Below are 19,400 nucleotides of genomic sequence, written 5' to 3'. Positions count from 1 at the left end.
CGATTGCGAATGTAAGGGTAAACTCCTTACAATGAACTCCAGTATCAAAAAAAAAAAAAAGAAACTTTATAAGGAAAGAAAAACAACTTCTCACACTAGGAAATAAGTTTAAATCCCCCATCATAAAAGCAATCTTAAATGTTTCTGAAAAGACGTCAGATGACAAATCGAAAATTCTGAAAGCAAGTACAAGCTGAATGCGGACATCTCTTCCACAGATAATTCTAAGTCTTTAACTAGCTTGCTTGCCCTTTGTTGACTATATTAATCCCACTAGACTAATAGCCTCTATTCAGAGGAGACATGAAATGGTATTTAAACTGCTAGGGAAAATTTAGCCAGGGCATTGGGGGACCTCTCCTACCCTTTGGCGTTATCAGATGGTGCTGGAGGGTGCCTACAGTAGCAAGGAAGAGGCCTAGAGGAAGCAGCAGCATGGAGGAGGGGAGAAAAGCTAAGGAGACTTTAGAGAAGGAAAACAAGAATTTGGAGAAAACTTTGTTCAATATAGAGTGGCAGAATGTAAACAATGCTTACTGTGTGGTGGATGTTACAAATAAGCAGCACTTAGTTGTCTCAATGGAGAAGGAGGCAAGCGAGTCTGTTGAAATGCTGCAAACAGAAATGGTGTCCGGACTGCTCGCAGATGATGTTCTGTTAAAAGTAATTGAGCATGATGATCCAGGTGACAGTTCTAATGTTTCATGGGGTGATATGACCAACTGTGAGAATAAGAACAGAAATGACACTGTAATAGACAAATATGTATGGGAGAATTTGGTAACTGTTCTGGGTTTTAAAGCTCAAGAAATCTGGTCTTTTATACATTCTGGGACATAGACTTTTTGTGACTTAACATCTGAAATAGAGATGATGAAATTTCTGGAGCTGTGTAATAAAAATAACTTTTATCCATGAATCAACTATCTATTTTCTAGTAGTAACTTAAATGTTTAAAACAAATCTTACTTTGAAGTTATGAACTGGAAGATGATGATAAAAAATGCATGCAAGGGTTTTGTGTGAAACCACTGACCACATTGTGAAAGTTAGAGATTAAATAAACTTATGGAATGGAGGGTGGAGGATGGAAGCTGTTTTGAAATGTAAAAACATCATGATGAAACACTTGCAGAGACTTATTTTTGTGGCTGGTCATAGAGGGACATTAAGATAAGCTGACAAGCTTAAGTCATGTCTCTTTTGTGGGGACTTGTCATTTAAATAATGATTGTAACAAGGTACAATGTAACCAGAATGAAAAAAAGGACATGTTACAAAAAGGTATGTGCCTGAATGCAGGTTGTGAGAAAAAAGGACACTTTTGGATGGAATGTCTAAAGCAAACAGTAAATAATGAAAAAAAAATGAAAGGGAAGAAAACATACATCAGGAAAGACAACAACAGGCTGGGAAAGAAGGAGAATTAGAAAAATAAAAGAAATAAGGAGGGCGGAAATGAGAGAGTGTGCTTGCAGGAAGAGAGGTCATGAGAAGGGATTGATGTTAACATTTTTTGTAGTTATAGCCAGTGAGAAATTTAATTCTGAGAATTGAGGATTATTTGTACAATCCAGGAAAAATTATTCACTTGGGAAAAATGTACACAAAAAACGAAAATTTAAAAATATTTTCCTTAAACTTAGAAGGAAAAGTAACGATTTTCGAGCACTTTCAATAAATGTGAACAGTATTATTAACACTGTAAAAAGGACAGGGATACTAGAATACGGTGCTAAATGTGATGCGTATGTACAGTGCATATAAAAAGTTTACACACCCCTGTTAAAATGTCAGGTTTTTGTGATATAAAAAATGAGACCACAATAAATCATTTCAAAACATTTCCCACCTTTAATGTGACCTATAAACTGTACAATTCAATTGAAAAACCAACAAATCTGCTAGAGGAATAAATATAAAAAAAATGTACAATAAGCTGGTTGCATAAGTGTGCACACCCTTAAACTAATTGTTCTGTGCACACCCTTAAACTAATACTTTGTTGAAGCACCTTTCGATTTAATTACATTCAATCTGCTTGGGTACACACCTGCCATCAATTAAAGAGAGACGGTTTAACCCCAAATAAAGTTCACCTGTCCTAGTAGGTTTTTCCTGACATTTACTCAGTTGCCTACTACAGCAAAAGCCATGGCTCACAGACAGCGTACAAAGCATCAAACGGATCTCATTGTTGAAAGGTATCAGTCAGGAGAAGGGTACAAAAAAACTTCCACAGCATTGGCTATACCATGGAACACAGTGAAGACAGTCATCAAAAAGTGGAGAAAATATGGGACAACAGTGACGTTGGAAAGAACTGGACATCCCTCCAAAATTGATGACAAGACTAAAACTGGTCAGGGAGGCTGCCAAGAGACCTACAGCAACACTAAACGAGCTGCACGAATTTTTGGCAAGCACTGGGTGTGTACTACATGTGACAACAATCTCCTGTATGCTCCATATGTCTGGGCTATGGGGTAGGGTTGCAAGACAAAGCCTTTTCTTACACAGAAAAACATGCAGGCCTGGCTAAAATTTGCAAAAGAATACATCAAGTCTTCCAAAAGCATGTGGGAAAATGTGTTATGGTCTGATGAGAGCAAGGTTAAACTTTCTGGTCACAATTCCAAAAGGTATGTTTGGCACAAAAACAACACTTAGCATTACCAAAATCCCACGGTGAAGCATGGTGGTGGAAGTATCATGCTTTGGGGTTGCTTTTCTTCAGCTGGAACTGGGCTTTAGTCAAGGTGGAGGGAATTGTGAACAGTTCCAAATACAAATAGAATAATGCTTTCTAGCAGACGCCTGAAGGTTTTGGGCCAAAAGTGTGGTGGTGCTGCAGTAGCGTTGTTGCCTCACAGTTATATGTTGCCCATTCGATTCTCAGAGCGTCTTCTGTGTGGCAACATGCGTGAATGGGCGTTCCTTCACTGAAGGTTGTGTGTTAGGCCCGGCAAGCCAGTACGTAAAAATCTACTGCCAATCATTAGCGGACCGGAGTTCCGCTGTGGCGACCCCTAACCGGGAAAAGCCGAAAGACACAAACAGACCAAATGAATGGTTAAAGGAAGGATTTGTTTAAGATGAGTTAAGCAATGGGATATTAAACTGTATTTGGAAGGAAGATAAGAATGAAAGAAAAAATTGGAGACCCATCACACTAACCACAGACTATAAACCTTTTATGTAAATAATACAGAGGAGGAAGGATGAGAAATATTATGGAAAAAGTATATATGGTATAAAAGGGTAGGGATGTCAAGAATTGTTACTGGTTGTGAGAGAAACTGTGGATGATACAACTAAAAGGGAGGAGGTGAAACTTAATGGTAGGAGATATCAGCAAAGCATTAGCTACAGTAGGACATAACACTTTGTGGGATGTTATGAAAAGCATGGAATAGGCAATAGTATTGGGGAAAGTGGGAATGTCAGCATATCAAAATAGCAAAGTGAGAGTTGTTAGTGAATGGGTGGGCTCAGTACATTAATATGCATGAAGTGTGGTATAAGACAAGGATGACCCATGAGTGGAATATTTTTGTATTAGTAAAGAATGCGATAGTGAATGAAGTAGCTTATATATAATGAAAGCTGCTAGATATGTGATGCAAAAGGAGGTGGCGATCCCAGTAGTTTCGACATATGCAGACAATATAGCTGTTGTTGCTAAGATCAAAATATGTAAGAGGGAAGTGGTGGTGTGTCTGAATGGATGTTTAAGAGAAACTGGAATGACCTTGAATAAAGATAAAAGGTAAGCTTTGAGTAATGTGGTGAAAATTGGAGGGGTATATTTTCACTGAATGAAGTGCCTTTGTTAGGAATAACATTTGTAAAAAAATTATGTAGTTATGATGCAATGGGAAGGTTTGATAAAAATAAATAACTTACATAAATAAATAAATATGTCTTATATGGAGGACCTCTGGATTAGCATTCAGGAAAAAGGTATATCTGGTGAATTCTGTATTAATGGATAAATATATATGTCAAATGTTTATATAATCCCAGAAAAATATGAAAAGGAAATGTTACAGTTGGTGTTTTCTTTCACACAGGGTTCAAGATTAATCCCAGTGAAAAGAGGTGTGTTGTATATGAGTGAAGATGAAGGGGACTGGGATTATTAAAAATGGTTTATTCTGCTTCATTAAAGTTCTATACAGTATTAAATTGGGTAAAGGAAGAGAATAAGAACTTAATAGTATAGCAATAACCAACGACGTGGGTGTGGTACATTGAAGGTTTACCCACAGTTGGTGTAGTTTAATTACGAGGGTGAAGCTCGAGTAATTAAACAAAAGCAACCATGGGTAAATCTTCAATATACCACATCACGAAGTTGGTTATTGCTATTATACAATGACACAATCCAAAAGCTGGCTATCCTCGCTCAAACACTCAAGAACTGCAAACCAGTCTAAAATGTTTCCACTTTTATTAAAATAAAAAACAAAATAACATATTAAGCACTTTCTTGTTTTAGTTGTATTTTTGACAAGTTTTTATTATACAATGACATTTAAAAAGTAATTACATTTCTTAAAAAATATCTTTGTACAATGACGCTGTGGCCAACCTCTCAACCAATCTGGGAAAAATTTCAACAGAATCAGGGACACTTTTAAAATATTAGTGCTATTAACTTGAAACATTGACAGAATCAGAGCATATGAATTAATACACATTTTCTGAAGTAAAAGAAGTCTATAACTCTTAATTACTGTCATTATTCATTAAGTGTAATTCACCACCTTTCCTCCAAAAGTCACTAGTTTTAGGAGGGATTAAGAGGGACAGAGCTAAAATTTGAGTCAAAATCAGGGACAGTTGAGAGGTATGCGCTGTGGTGGTCTTCCATTTTTCCCTTCATATCCTGGAGCATTGCCGATGTACTGACCATGTGTATAGGACTTGCATTCACAGTACACCAGTGCTGTGTGAAGAAAGCAACGAAGAAAGGAACATTTCCATCGCCTTTTTTTTTTTTTTTTTTTTTAAATTTAAAAAAAAAAAAGAAAAGAAAGAAACCGGGAGGCTTTTAACGTACTGGAGAGACAGGACAGAGAAAATAAAAAGATAATCAGGTACGCTCATTTAATTTTGTACAACATACCTGACTATCCTTTTATCTTTCTCTGTGCAGCCTCTCTCGTTCATTTGGGTCTCCAATTTTGTGGCTTTATTTTAAAAGAATGAAATAAAAGTAAACTGTTTATTGCATATATTAATGGGAAAAAGTCCAAGCGACTGGACCTTTTTCTATTGGTATATGCTCGGATTTACAACTGGTTGGGCTGACCAATCAACGTGCTACATTTTGAATACTAATGGCCAGTCATTGCATAATAAGAATGTTTTAATATGTTAAATATAAATATAAACAATTCTGGGAGATGATGAGAATAAGAAAAAGAAAATATGCAAATTAAGAAATTAAAAATGATCAGAAAAAATACAAACATGGAAAATAAAAAAAATCATGATATAGAGAAAGACAGAAGGATGTGGTATAACACTGTGAAGAAACATTATTATTATGTAAATCCAGGGGAAAATGTACCAGAACATGTGATCAAGGCTATTAAACAAATGGAAAAAGTGATGTACCAAGATAGTAGAATGTCAGGATTTCCAATTGAGATGGGTAGTAAAATAGCTACCAGTACAGGGGAATATACCATATAAAAAGTAAGTTGAAACAGTATGTTTATTTTGTGAGAAGGAAGAGACAACATAACATTTTTTTTTTGTTTTTTTAATGTAAAAGAGTGGTGAAACTCTGGAAAAAACTGTGAGAAAAAATCTGGAAAAAATTAATGACAAAATACAGATACAAATATGATTATGGATGGATATAAGAATAAAAAGAAAGAATATGTAAGAAGGGTAAATAAGAATTTATAATATGTGTTTATTTAGACTGAAAGACTGAATAAAAATTTGTTTAATGGGAAATGGATTTTGGCAGATGTATTGTGAAAAATCAGATTATGACTGGAAGAAAGAGTGGGGGTCAGTTATGGAAGAAGAATAATAAGGATGTTGCAAGCAAAATGATAAACAGTAAACAGAAATGTATATTTGTGTGTCTGTAAATATGTAAATAATTTTTTATGTTGTGTTAAATAAAGGACCCCACTCTTTTCGATAGGTGCTGTAAGATCTTTTACATCCATATGAGCTGCCACCAACTGAAGCAAATTGGGCCTCGGTTTAACATGTCATCTGAAGAATGGCATGCTCAGGACTGCAAAATCCCCCTTATGCTACACTGCAGTGTCAGCAATCAATGTAGCCAGTGTGGGAATAGAACCCACAGCCTTCAGTACCAAAGGTGTGTGTGCTACCTGTTGCACCACTGACAGTGCAGCTATTAGGAATCCCAGAAAAAATAACCAGTAATGCAGAGAACTAATATCTAATGGTTCAAACTACTCTGACCCAGAAGACAGCACAAATATTGTGGAGGAGAAATGTAGTTCCAATTTCTCTGCACTCCTCCCTCTGCATTTTTCCCCTTACTCTGCAGTCCCCTAATCCCACCGCAATTACTTCTGAACAAGTCCTAAATACCATCTCCAAAACATACAAACAGTAGTTCTATGGATCCTAATAACATAACAGGTTGTCTTATTCAGCACTAAATACAGCCTCACTGTTTTCCTTCTAAACATATTCATAATAGCATTACAGGAACTACAAAGCAAGCAAGTATACAGTCCACTTACATCTTGCCAATATCTGCTCTTAAAGATGTACCGCAAGCTTAAGTCTTAGCCTTTCCTCTGAGTATGTACCTGAGGCTTGAAAAACACCCACTGTGATGTCCTAATACAAGAGTGGCCCCACCGTCAACCCTGGGAACTATGTATGAATTAGTCTTAGTATTATTTGTAAAGTTATACAACTCAAAGAACAATATTGGTAAATTTGGGGTCCTTCAACCCAAACAAATCTAGCTTTGTAAAGTGTTGGTCCTGTCTGTTGAATGTTGTAAACTTCTTTTAAAGGGTGAATGAAAAACTGGATAATGGCCAATCAGTGCACAATACCTAGACTGATCTAGTTAAGGCCTTTGACACTATCTGACAATGTGGTATTACTGATAAGTTCACCTACATAAATGTTAACCCCTATATAATCTGTTGGATAGCAAACCAGCTCACTGACAGAACCCACACTGAAGGTTTATAGCATGCTTTCCTCAAAGATTTGTCACTAGTCGAATCCTGTACAGCTCAAAACTGGATACCCTCCTCGCATGCTTTTCTAATGTCCAGGCTGACAGCATGGGATCAGCCACGGAGTATCAATTCCACTACAAGAAAGAAATATTGAAGACTGTACTACAAGACAAAAGACCCCTTGGTAGGTGTGAGGACAGGAGGCAAGTTAATACAACAGATGAATCTGGAAAATCTCCAGCACTACAGAAAAATGTGCAAAAAATGTTACAACATTTAAGACAAGGAAGCATGCCAGCTTACAAGGTGCGTATCTATACTATTCAGCAATGGCAAACCAGGGAACACTAAAGTTAGCTGTACGATAGGGAGAATGAACCTAGACAAGCTTTAGGATCAACCCTGAAGTGAAAGAAATGGACACAAAACATGAATCACAAATTATGGACAATAGATTACACTATTGAAATCCTGCACACATGGCAACCTGCAAGACTTAGGCAAGTTACGTGACAGTGAAGCCCTGGAGAAGGTCAGTTCACAGACACACTGAAAGAATAAGTTGAAAGAAAAAAACAAGATAATACTATTTTACCATGACAATTTTAACGAAGCCCCAAAGTACGCTGCTGCCACTGCTGTACAGCAGGGCTACATCGTGGGCAGAAACAAAATAACAGTACATCTAAGCCCACGTAGTGACCCAGTAATCCACTGCTCATCATTATTTGGGTATCTACACTAACTATTCTAAGCTAATGACACACACTGCTCAGCTACCCCATTTGCAGTGCTAAGAGACTAATAACTTCATGTACTTTATTAGCAATGCACTAATTAAAAGAAATAATGTACATCACATTAAATGAAATAAAAATACCCCCTGCTTTAAAAAATGTGAAATATTACACACCTCTGAGGCAGATGACATCTCTGTTATAATGCATTTTAAATGTGAATTACATGTTATAAGCAAAATCTTTCAAGTCACTTGCAGTGGATCCAGTCACTTTCCTTTCACATAGGTTCACAGGCAGGTACTGGGCAATCAGTCTACAGAATATTACAAACCTAGACAAAAACCCTTACTAAAAAGTAAAAAAATTCCCTCCAGCTGCAAGGAAGGCAAGACAAGATAGACTGGGAGAAGTTGAAGCTGACCATTCCATTATTTCTCCCCTTACCCCCCCCCCCCCACCACCAGAGTCCAGCCTTTACTAGACAGCAAAAGTAACCAGTCCGCTTCACTATCCATTTCCTAAAAAAAGCTGTGCATATATAAATTATGACAATCTGATGAAAAAAATAATTTAAAAAATCCTTCTAAGTCAAGGGAAGAACGCATCTGTGTGCCTGTCTGCAGGCACTTCCGCAACTATTAAGCCGTTTATTATCCCAAATTGTGCAATTTAATGAATGTGAAACAATAAAAGTCATATCCAACAACTGGAAATTGTCACATGCTATAAACCACAATCTTTTCAACTTTCAGAATGGCAGATGTAGAAACTCAGTCACTCAGAGCGGGGACAACAGGAAACAACGTCATCCAGAAGCTACACTGATTTATAGAGATGACTTCAGAATGCCAAAATATTACATTACTGCAGAACAGTTCATAAATCTTGTATTTTCAAACTGCTTTACTTTATTGTTGAAATCATGCATGTTACTAGACAGACATGCTTTAGAAAAATGGTATTTTGGACAGAGAGCTCTAGGGAAGCTTAAGTTGTCATACTGGATAAATTTAGTGCTTCAATCGCCACATTGTAGATTAAGAACCATGGAATGCAGTGGGAGGGGAGTTGCAAATAAGTTAGTCATTCTTTTATCATCACCACAAAACTGGGTACCTGAGGAGCAAGGAACCTGACAATCTCTAGGTGAGAAGAGCCATTTGTAACAAAGATGACACAACTAAAAGGCACAGATATTGATTCCAGGAGGAAAGGTTAAATATGTGGCAGTTCTGCTCAGCAGGAAGGACAGAACTGTCAGCTCAGATACCTAGAACAAATATGTTTGACTTCAACAGTCGCCATATGTCCACAGTGCAACTCTGAATAACTCACTTACCAGATTCTTTTCCCACTACTGTCCTCATGTAGCCTGCTCATTTCCTCACTTACCAGTTAAGCAGTGACCCTATGTAACAGGCAGCTTACACGTCCTCGTATAAACAGCCTCAGGTCTCTCCCAAGCACTCCTAAATTCTACCATGGCTTTAGATTTTTCAGACTGTGCAGGAAAGCTGCACAAATATTCACCACAAATGCCTTGAATTGCATTTCCACTAAAATGTCCAGCCAGCTTATTCAAACTGCAATGTGCATCTATTTATGTTAAAAACTATACCCACCAAGATTCTGTACATTTCCTGAAGTACATTTTTATCAAATCCCGTCTGTCTTCTTTCATTAAGACTGTACCTAAGCTCTTCTAGTCTCTCTCTTTACATGGCTTCTTTTTAAGAGCAGGGAAAGTTTTGTTGGCTTCCTCTGAATCACCTTCCTTCTGTCTATATCTTTATGAAGATAAATTGTCCAAAACTGCACACAATAGCTGGGATTTGTAGCAAATGTTGGAGAGGGCTATAAACTTTTTTTTTCTAGTGATGCATCTTTCTCTACAATCTCGTATCCAGTTGTGTCACTGGAAAACTGCACCCGCAGTTGTAATATGAAAAATTACATTATTTATTATTCATGAAATTAACTTTTTAACTACTATATCGAGACTATTTACGCATTCAATTACATCTAACAAAGCAGAGCAACAGCTTAAAAATGTTGTGGTATGTGGTAAGGAAAGACAAGGTAAGTCATTTTAAGTGACTTTTTTATTCTAGGTCATGTTAATCATTCAGGCTTTGTGGATCTGGGGTTAAAACAAGTGGATTCAGTGATAAAAGAAATGTAACAATAAGCATGAGAAGTGGTGAAAATATCTTCATTCATGTGGATAAGGCAGTGATGACAATGTTTTGTTCCATATGGACAAGTTTTCCTGCTATTAATATTTAATTCTTAACGTTCATTTAAACATGTGAGAAGTTTAAATTAACAGGTTGTTCAAAATGAATATGTTTGCAAAAGCTGAATTCACTGATTCCACACAAGTTTAAATGAATCACATGCATGCTTGTCGATACCTATACTAGTTTTCAGGAAGGTATATCCTTGCCATATTTTCCAGAAATGTATGTTATCTGTATTTACAGGGTTTCAAAATTCAATTTTACAGCTAAATGTATTGTGTGTGCAGCAGGGAGGGGCAGCAGCTCATTAACTAATTTATAAATTATCTTTCAACAAAACAAGCACAAATAATTCAATTTCCTCTCTAATCTTCTCAAGGAGGAGCATGCAAATGAATGCCTACTAAGTATATGCTGAACTGCTTGTGATGTTTAGAGGCCCTGAAAATGTATTATGAATAAGCTTAGCCTGGAATTCAGAAAGGCTTACCTGTGATGCAGAAGCCTTATCTCAGAAGGTTTTTACACTACAGTACGCCTTTCTGATTCTTTAACCAGTCTTTCACTGGTTTCCCCCTCACAAGGGTCTTAGTACAGGTCCTGCAGGCAAAGCTGTATGCTAGTGCAGTGGCCAATGGGAGTAACTAGTGATAACAGCCAAGTGCATTTCCCTGAAATATTTACATTGCCTACTTTAATTGGCCAGGTAATTCAGAGTATTGCTCAGCTGAGTTAAACTTTACTCCGGGAGAAACGTGAATGCAGCCTTCTGAGGTCAGTCTCTGAAAAATGTCTGTGGGAGTAAATGATACAGATAAGTCTGTCAAAGGTGTGTGTGTGTGTGTGTGTGTGTGTGTGTGTGTGTGTGTGTGTACATATGTCTACAGGGGCATGAGAAAGATTAAATGAATGTGTGTGTGTGTGTGCGTCTATCTGGTTAGCTGAACTAATAGATGTTAGGTGTGGGATATAGTGTGTGCGTGTCTACCTGGGTGATCACAGTATAGGTAGATAGGAAATGCAGAGTCTGGAAGTGTGTGTGAATATGCTGAATCATGCGTGTGGGTAAGTGTTTTCATAAATGGGAACGTGTCTGTGTGTCTGTGTGTGTGTGTGTGTGTGTGTGTGTGTGTGTGTGTGTGTGTGTGTGTGTGTGTATATGTTTACAGGGGCATGAGAAAGATTAAATGAATGTGTGTGTGTGTGCATCTATCTGGTTGGCTGAACTAATAGATGTTAGGTGTGGGATATAGTGTGTGCGTGTGTGTCTACCTGGGTGATCACAGTATAGGTAGATAGGAAATGCAGAGTCTGGAAGTGTGTGTGAATATGCTGAAGCATGCATGTGGGTAAGTGTTTTCATAAATGGGAACGTGTCTGTGTGTGTGTGTGTGTCTGTACATGGGTACCTGAATGTGTATGTGTGGGTGCAGGTCTGTGTGTTTCTGAGTGTGGAGGTACATTTGCTAATGTGATGCATGGTCAGGATTGACAGGGCAGTGCTCGATTCAAAGGTGTGGTAATGAGACCCTAAGGAATAGGATTGGCTGAATGGCCCTTATTAACTGAAATTCTCATGTAACTTTAAAAAATATATATTTTTCACTACTTAGATGCCTTCCTCCCATCACATGCCTGCCAACCATCATGCAGCTGCCCTGGCTGTCCATTTGTTCCTCATGAGGCAAGAACTTAAATGTCCATTCATTCCAAAATTAGTCTATGACACAGCAGTCAATCAAGCAGCCATAAGGGATTTTTACACAAGTCCTTAGTCCCATCCCCTTTGAGGTGACAAAGGAACCTGCATCACCATGGCAGCTAACAATGCTCTCCCACCAAGACAGTGCATTCCCTTCAAAGCCCTGTCACAACAACCAGAACCAAGCCTTGGTTAGCTATGCCCATATACCTCCAAGAATGACGGCCATGCTTTTGGGGACCAGCCTCCTCCTTCCCTTGGAGGGACGGTACTAAATGCAAATATGCCACCAAATTTCTTCTCCAGGATGAGACTGCATCAGCACTATCCTGTGTTTCTCCTACCCTGTACCTTGTGCTAAGTGCCAGAACCAGTAACTGGACTTGGGTCATCTGAAACACAGCTAGGGCTCTATCGCTTTACACCACAGAGCTGAGGCTAAATTTTAATAAAATATTTTATATAGGGTGGGGCAAATCCCCCCAAAGTCCTTACGCAAGGGTACTTGTCCACAATTAATTTGAGAAGGCCTGGTCTCAAGATTAACCCGAACACCTGAAGTACAAAGATAACTAATATTTCAAGAAATAAGGAAAGAGTGGGATTTTAGACACAGATCTGTAAGGAGAACAACAACAGTCATACAGAATAAATATTATATTTATAAAGTAGCAGAAAATATTCTAAGAACTAAGTCAATATGAGAATGGAGATTCTGCAATAAGGATGACTGCAATTAGTGGTACAGAGAATAGGCAACAGGGGCTGGAATTTACCGGAGTAAGTTGGAAAAGGAACTAAGGTATTGGGAACAAATAATTAGAGAGGGAAAAGTAATAGAATGGGAAGAGACCAAGAAGACATTTGGATTGTAGGCTAGAGATTCCCTTTCCTACCACGGATCAACAGAGAATAGACAAAGAGAAAGAGACAGGGGAATCCTAAATGAAAGGCCTGAACTGGTTGAGTTTTTAATTGAATCTACAAAAGAAAGTGCTGTTAAAAAATGGATATTAGTAGGGCATATAACATATTTCACTACAACTACAGGAATCTGAGAAGGTCAGAAAAGACTGGTAAGAGAGATTAGATAAACAATTCACAAAAACAGAGAACATATGTACTGCTCCCAAATATGCAACAAAATCTAGACAATTTATTTTTGCTGGAAGAGTTTATATCCAAGAAGACTCAAAATAAATTTTCCTTGGGTATATGGCAAATGTTGGAGGTGTAACAGGGAAGAAAGAGGTTCAACACAGCAAATTTTCTTGGAGTGTAATGAGTTGGCAGACTTCAAAAATTCCCTACAGAGTACCTTGTCAAGAACACTAGAGCAAGCAAATGAGTGTAACTAAAGAAATTATTTTTCTGAACTGGGATACAGGATCTGAATTTCCTAGACATAGTAAGGCCTTAAGTTTAATTCTGGTGGCTACCAAAAAAGTAATTACTAGAAAATGGAAATCAAAGGCTAAACCAACTACACTTGGAGTAGGGAATATTATGAGAGCGATAAAAGAACAGGAAGTGGGAGCAATACATGCAGAAAATAACTTGGGAGGAGAAATGAGGTTTAAGAGAAGGCAGGAACTGAACAATCTGTGTAATGTTGGACTGATTATATTGCATAAAACAATGCATGGGATGTACAATGTAAATGTGAACTTGTCAGTATGGTTTGATTACTTTTATAAAAGTTTGCTTATGTCAAAAGGCATAATTCAATAAAGTGTTTAAAAAAGATAATGAATAACACCTACATCGTGTTAGTCTGCCTGACTTTGCCTCTGCTGTTCTAGTAGTCATGAACTTACAGGAATCCCATGTACTTCAGCTTCACAGTCCAGGTCAGAGTTGTCCACGGCTCATAAAAGGAACCAATAGGATTGAGAAGGACATGCAGTCTAAAACCTTCAGGCTTGCCGAAGGTAGGGCTGCAGCCAAAAAAAGACAGAAACAAAGCCACTTTTTTCCTACAGGAGTGATGCCCTGCAGTTGTGTGTGTCCACAGTGGTCCCCACAAATGACCTGGCTTGAGAGGGGGTAAGACCAAACTTATGCAGGCTGAAGGAAATTAACAGCCTTTTGAAGCAATACATCATGCACTTCAATACGACTTTCATTCTTCCTGTGACTTTGCCTGGCTCTAGCAGTTGTGGAGGTACAGACTAATGTGAATGCACCAATGTGTAATGCAGGTACAGACTAATGTGAATGCACCAATGTGTAATGCAGGTACAGACTAATGTGAATGCACCAATGTGTAATGCAGGTACAGACTAATGTGAATGCACCAATGTGTAATGCAGGTACACACTAATGTGAATGCACCAATATGTAATGCAGGCACAGACTAATGTGAATGCACCAATGTGTAATGCAGGTACAGACTAATGTGAATGCACCAATGTGTAATGCAGGTACAGACTAATGTGAATGCACCAATGTGTAATGCAGGTACAGACTAAACTGAATGCACCAATGCGTAATGCAGGTACAGACTAATGTGAATGCACCAATGTGTAATGCAGGTACCGACTAATGTGAATGCACCAATGCGTAATGCAGGTACAGACTAAACTGAATGCACCAATGCGTAATGCAGGTACAGACTAATGTGAATGCACCAATGCGTAATGCAGGTACAGACTAATGTGAATGCACCAATGCGTAATGCAGGTACAGACTAATGTGAATGCACCAATGCGTAATGCAGGTATAGACTAATGTGAATGCACCAATGTGTAATGCAGGTACAGACTAATGTGAATGCACCAATGTGTAATGCAGGTACAGACCAATCTGAATGCACCAATGCATAATGCAGGTACAGACTAATGTGAATGCACCAATGTGTAATGCAGGTACAGACTAATGTGAATGCACCAATGTGTAATGCAGGTACAGACTAATGTGAATGCACCAATGTGTAATGCAGGTACAGACTAATGTGAATGCACCAATGCGTAATGCAGGTACAGACTAATGTGAATGCACCAATGTGTAATGCAGGTACAGACCAATCTGAATGCACCAATGCGTAATGCAGGTACAGACTAATGTGAATGCACCAATGTGTAATGCAGGTACAGACTAATGTGAATGCACCAATGTGTAATGCAGGTACAGACCAATCTGAATGCACCAATGCGTAATGCAGGTACAGACTAATGTGAATGCACCAATGTGTAATGCAGGTACAGACCAATCTGAATGCGCCAATGCATAATGCAGGTACAGACTAATGTGAATGCACCAATGTGTAATGCAGGTACAGACTAATGTGAATGCACCAATGTGTAATGCAGGTACAGACTAATGTGAATGCACCAATGTGTAATGCAGGTACCGACTAATGTGAATGCACCAATGCGTAATGCAGGTACAGACTAATGTGAATGCACCAATGTGTAATGCAGGTACAGACTAATGTGAATGCACCAATGCGTAATGCAGGTACCGACTAATGTGAATGCACCAATGCGTAATGCAGGTACAGACTAATGTGAATGCACCAATGTGTAATGCAGGTACAGACTAATGTGAATGCACCAATGTGTAATGCAGGTACCGACTAATGTGAATGCACCAATGTGTAATGCAGGTACCGACTAATGTGAATGCACCAATGCGTAATGCAGGTACAGACTAATGTGAATGCACCAATGTGTAATGCAGGTACAGACTAATGTGAATGCACCAATGCGTAATGCAGGTACAGACTAATGTGAATGCACCAATGTGTAATGCAGGTACAGACTAATGTGAATGCACCAATGCGTAATGCAGGTACAGACTAATGTGAATGCACCAATGTGTAATGCAGGTACAGACTAATGTGAATGCACCAATATGTAATGCAGGTACAGACTAATGTGAATGCACCAATGTGTAATGCAGGTACAGACTAATGTGAATGCACCAATGTGTAATGCAGGTACAGACTAATGTGAATGCACCAATGCATAATGCATGTAAAGACAGGAACAATCTACTATGCAAATATCCTGGCATCAGTGGAAAGCAAAAGGGGCCAAAACATTAACCAGAAATGTTTGAACCCTGCCAGGAAAAGAAGGAATTTACTGTGGCCCTTGCAAAAAGAAATCACACATATGGCGTTTTTATATACAGAGTTACTAAAAGAGCATCTCAAATCAAAGAGGAGAAGGGCCTAAAGGGTATATTTCTGAATATCTTTACCATCAGGTGTGTGTGCAGCCTTGAAAGAACCAATTAAACACCACAGTCTATTTTACTTTATTTTCACTTGTTAATCAAGGGAAGAATGCTGATCCCAGTGGATTATTTAAAGGCTCTGCTGGTACTACTGGACAGCCTCAAGTAGAAACTTTGCATTCATTCTGACAATGGAACTTTTTCTGTACATGTCAAAGCTAACTCATCTTTTATGTTTGGTTTGCAGGGAGACTTGGCCTGTGGGAACAAGATGCACTCAAATGATGGGAGGAGTTATTCAGAACTTTATTTTGCGTGCCAAGCCTATAAGCCATCTCATCTAACAGCCCAGTTTTAGCTGACACAGCTAAGCTTTGAACAATGAATGACTGTCTTAAAAGGTGGGTGTGAGGGTAGAATAAGGGAAGCAGTAGTCTGACTGCCCCTGCTAAATCATTAGTGGCCATTCTCAAATGCCTTTTTTAGTTTCAACTATTCAGTGGCAAAAGGAAATAAATTGGTCATTACTTGGCAGAAAAATTCTTACTGTACTTTAGCAGAGGAGATAGAATGAATTGTTTAACTCTAAGGATTATATTGTCTTTTCTCCTTCTAGACTGCTTTTTATATATTTCTAGTGACAATCTGAAAAAGAAAATCCTTATTCAACTGTGCTTTTAGGTTTTCAGGCAGAAGCTATATCCTTAGCCATGCATGCCATATGATGGCAGTTCACGAAGGTGCCACCCTAGCACAGGTATCAGCAGCATCACAGTTACATTTTATAGCATGCTTACTGACCCCTAAGAGTTACCTGTACCACTTCTGGCAAGTGCTATATACCAACTTCTTGTTGGACCTCCCTGAACATGCCTGTTTAATAATGTCACCTTAGTACTGGAGCATGTATGCCCAGTAGTTGCTTGCCCCTGTTTCTAGGGTCACAGAGGTACAGACCCACTTGTGAAACTTGTCCAGGAAACTATAGGGAAACTAAATCCTATATTATATAGGCATTAGAAAAATATATTATACATGTTTTAGTATTTTTGTTGATGCCTTGGGCCCATATATGATAGCTTTATGGGAATAGTAATAGGACTGGTTAGGCATATATAGTTAGGATTTAGTTTCCCTATTTTATATCATATTATATAATATATTATTTCTTGTTGTATATTTGTAAATATGTTGTTTAAATATGTTTTTATTTATGTGCCTTGAACATTCTAAAATGTAGTGGAAGGGATGTGATCAACGTACAAAGTATGTTAGTATTTTATGGATTTTATATATTAGAAGTAGTGTTGATCCGTTTTATGTATAAATATTTTTATGTATTTGAGTTGACATATGTTATTTTTATCTATTTTTGTATAGTGGTAGGATAGCTTTGTTAGATTTATTTACAGATAGGGTTTCTGTAGTGATTATTCACAATGCACCTGATGTATGTGCTGTGTACGTTCTAATGAGAAAGTGGAAGTGATGTCATTAATGCTTTTACTATATAAGCATTTTATTGTATTGCTGTTATAATGGCCTGAGGAAGCCTTCATGGTGAAAGCGCTTGCCTTGTATTTGTTAATAAACCTGCGTTTTATATTTCCGTGTGGTACATTAAGTTTGGTGAAGTGAAGACTGCTGAAATTTGGTCGCATGTGGCTGTTTGAACTATGTGTGGATCTATTTGAGTCACTGGTTTGGAATTAACCATTCGGAAAATTTTGCTCTGCATTCTCCTTTTGTCATGTTATATTTTTTACACAAATGCTTCAATTTCTTTTTAACCTAAAAAAAAGTTGCATTTCCTCAGCTCAAGTGTTTCTTACTAAAATAATTTTATGAATATTACAGCTATTTGGCTCCTTATTAAAAAGGGTACAAGATTATGTTTACTTTTCCCCAAAGCCAATATCCTCTAAAGTTGAGGGGGGGGGGGACCTGTGGATAAAGACCCACTGCCACTGATAATATAAATAAGGGGTGCATAGGTTTGTGCAGCAGAAGTAAAATCCTCCTTCACTGGCACAGCTAGGTCAGCGAAGAGCACCAGGGATTTCTCTCTCGCGTTCTCTTAGATGGAGGGGCTATCCCAGAAGTAATAGGTTTGTCAGGTAGTAATGGTAGTAGCTCAGCATGAATTTTCTATCATTCCACCAAATATTCTATACTAAACTTTATGCAGTCAGAAAATGAGGAGGGGCTAGGCAGGAATTGGTAAGACTGATACTATGGCATTAGTCTATCAGGTGCAGTTTTGGAGGTTTGAAGAACTGGTTAGACTTTTTATTTTTAACTTACGTAATACTCCAACAATTATTTTTTAAACACTTTTATTAAACTATTACTTAAGACATAGGTACATACACATTAATAGAAAAGAAAAACATTAACATTTCTTGTTCATGCATTACATATATTCTAACAATTGTCATTAACTCCAACGTTGCATAAATTGTTCAATTCCTGCCTTCCTTTAAACCCCAGTTCCCCTTCAGAACATTCTGCATGCACTATTCCCACAGACTCTATTATTATATAATTTGCTTCTTGGCTTTGCTAAGGATCACTCCTATGGTTCTTTATCTCCTTTAAACATTCAGTACTTCAACTACAGTTGGTTTTGATTTTGACTTCCATTTTCTAGCAGTTGTTTTTTGGCAGCCAATAGCATTAAACTCCAAAAAGCCTTACTATGTACAGGTGATGCAGGTCCTATGTCCCAGGGCAAAACAATTGTTTCCTTAGTTACAGCCATTTGCTTACCCAACATTTCTGTAGATGACTCTGTAGGGAATTTTTTAAATCTGTTATACTCCCCAAAAAACATGTTGCCTGGTACCTCTTTCTTTTCTATCTCACCTCCAGCATTTGCCATCTACCTGAGAAAAAATTATCCATGTCTACTTGGGGTATAAAAATACATTTGCAAACATGAAGCAAAAATCCTAAAATTTCTGGACTTTGTGGCATTCTTAAGAACCATATAGATGTCCTCTTACTGTTCAACAGGTTCGCACATTAGTACTAGGCTAACTGCTGTTATAGGCCATTTTAAACCTAGTCAATTACCCCATGTGAAAATCAAAAACTGCACCTTGTGTATGTAAGGTAAACACCTTAACCATTATGCCAACCTCCCCACCCCTTGTAAACTTCTTTCCAGTCTCTCTTTTCAGGCTTTTCTAGACTCCTCTGATTGATTTTTATTGTTATCACACAATATTTTATAACTTGACTAATTATCCCTTTTTCTAACTGCAGCTTCTGTCTCAAGTTCGAATGAAAACTTTACTAAACCAGGTCTTTAATGTAGCATCCCTCTATCCCT

At 37.9% G+C, this 19,400-nt stretch overlaps 1 protein-coding gene across 1 annotated transcript in view; it reads right to left on the bottom strand.

The window, feature by feature from the left end:
* The window catches only part of LRBA (LPS responsive beige-like anchor protein), a 4,045,850-nt gene that overhangs the window by 1,104,919 nt on the left and 2,921,531 nt on the right, over window positions 1-19,400 (bottom strand). The gene's annotated exons all lie outside the window — the stretch shown is intronic.

This window comes from Protopterus annectens, chromosome 2.part1 (assembly GCF_019279795.1).
Source record: "Protopterus annectens isolate FY-2018-M chromosome 2.part1, PAN1.0, whole genome shotgun sequence".
Lineage (NCBI taxonomy): Eukaryota > Metazoa > Chordata > Ceratodontiformes > Protopteridae > Protopterus > Protopterus annectens.
This window is presented reverse-complemented; position numbering and strand designations above follow the sequence as displayed.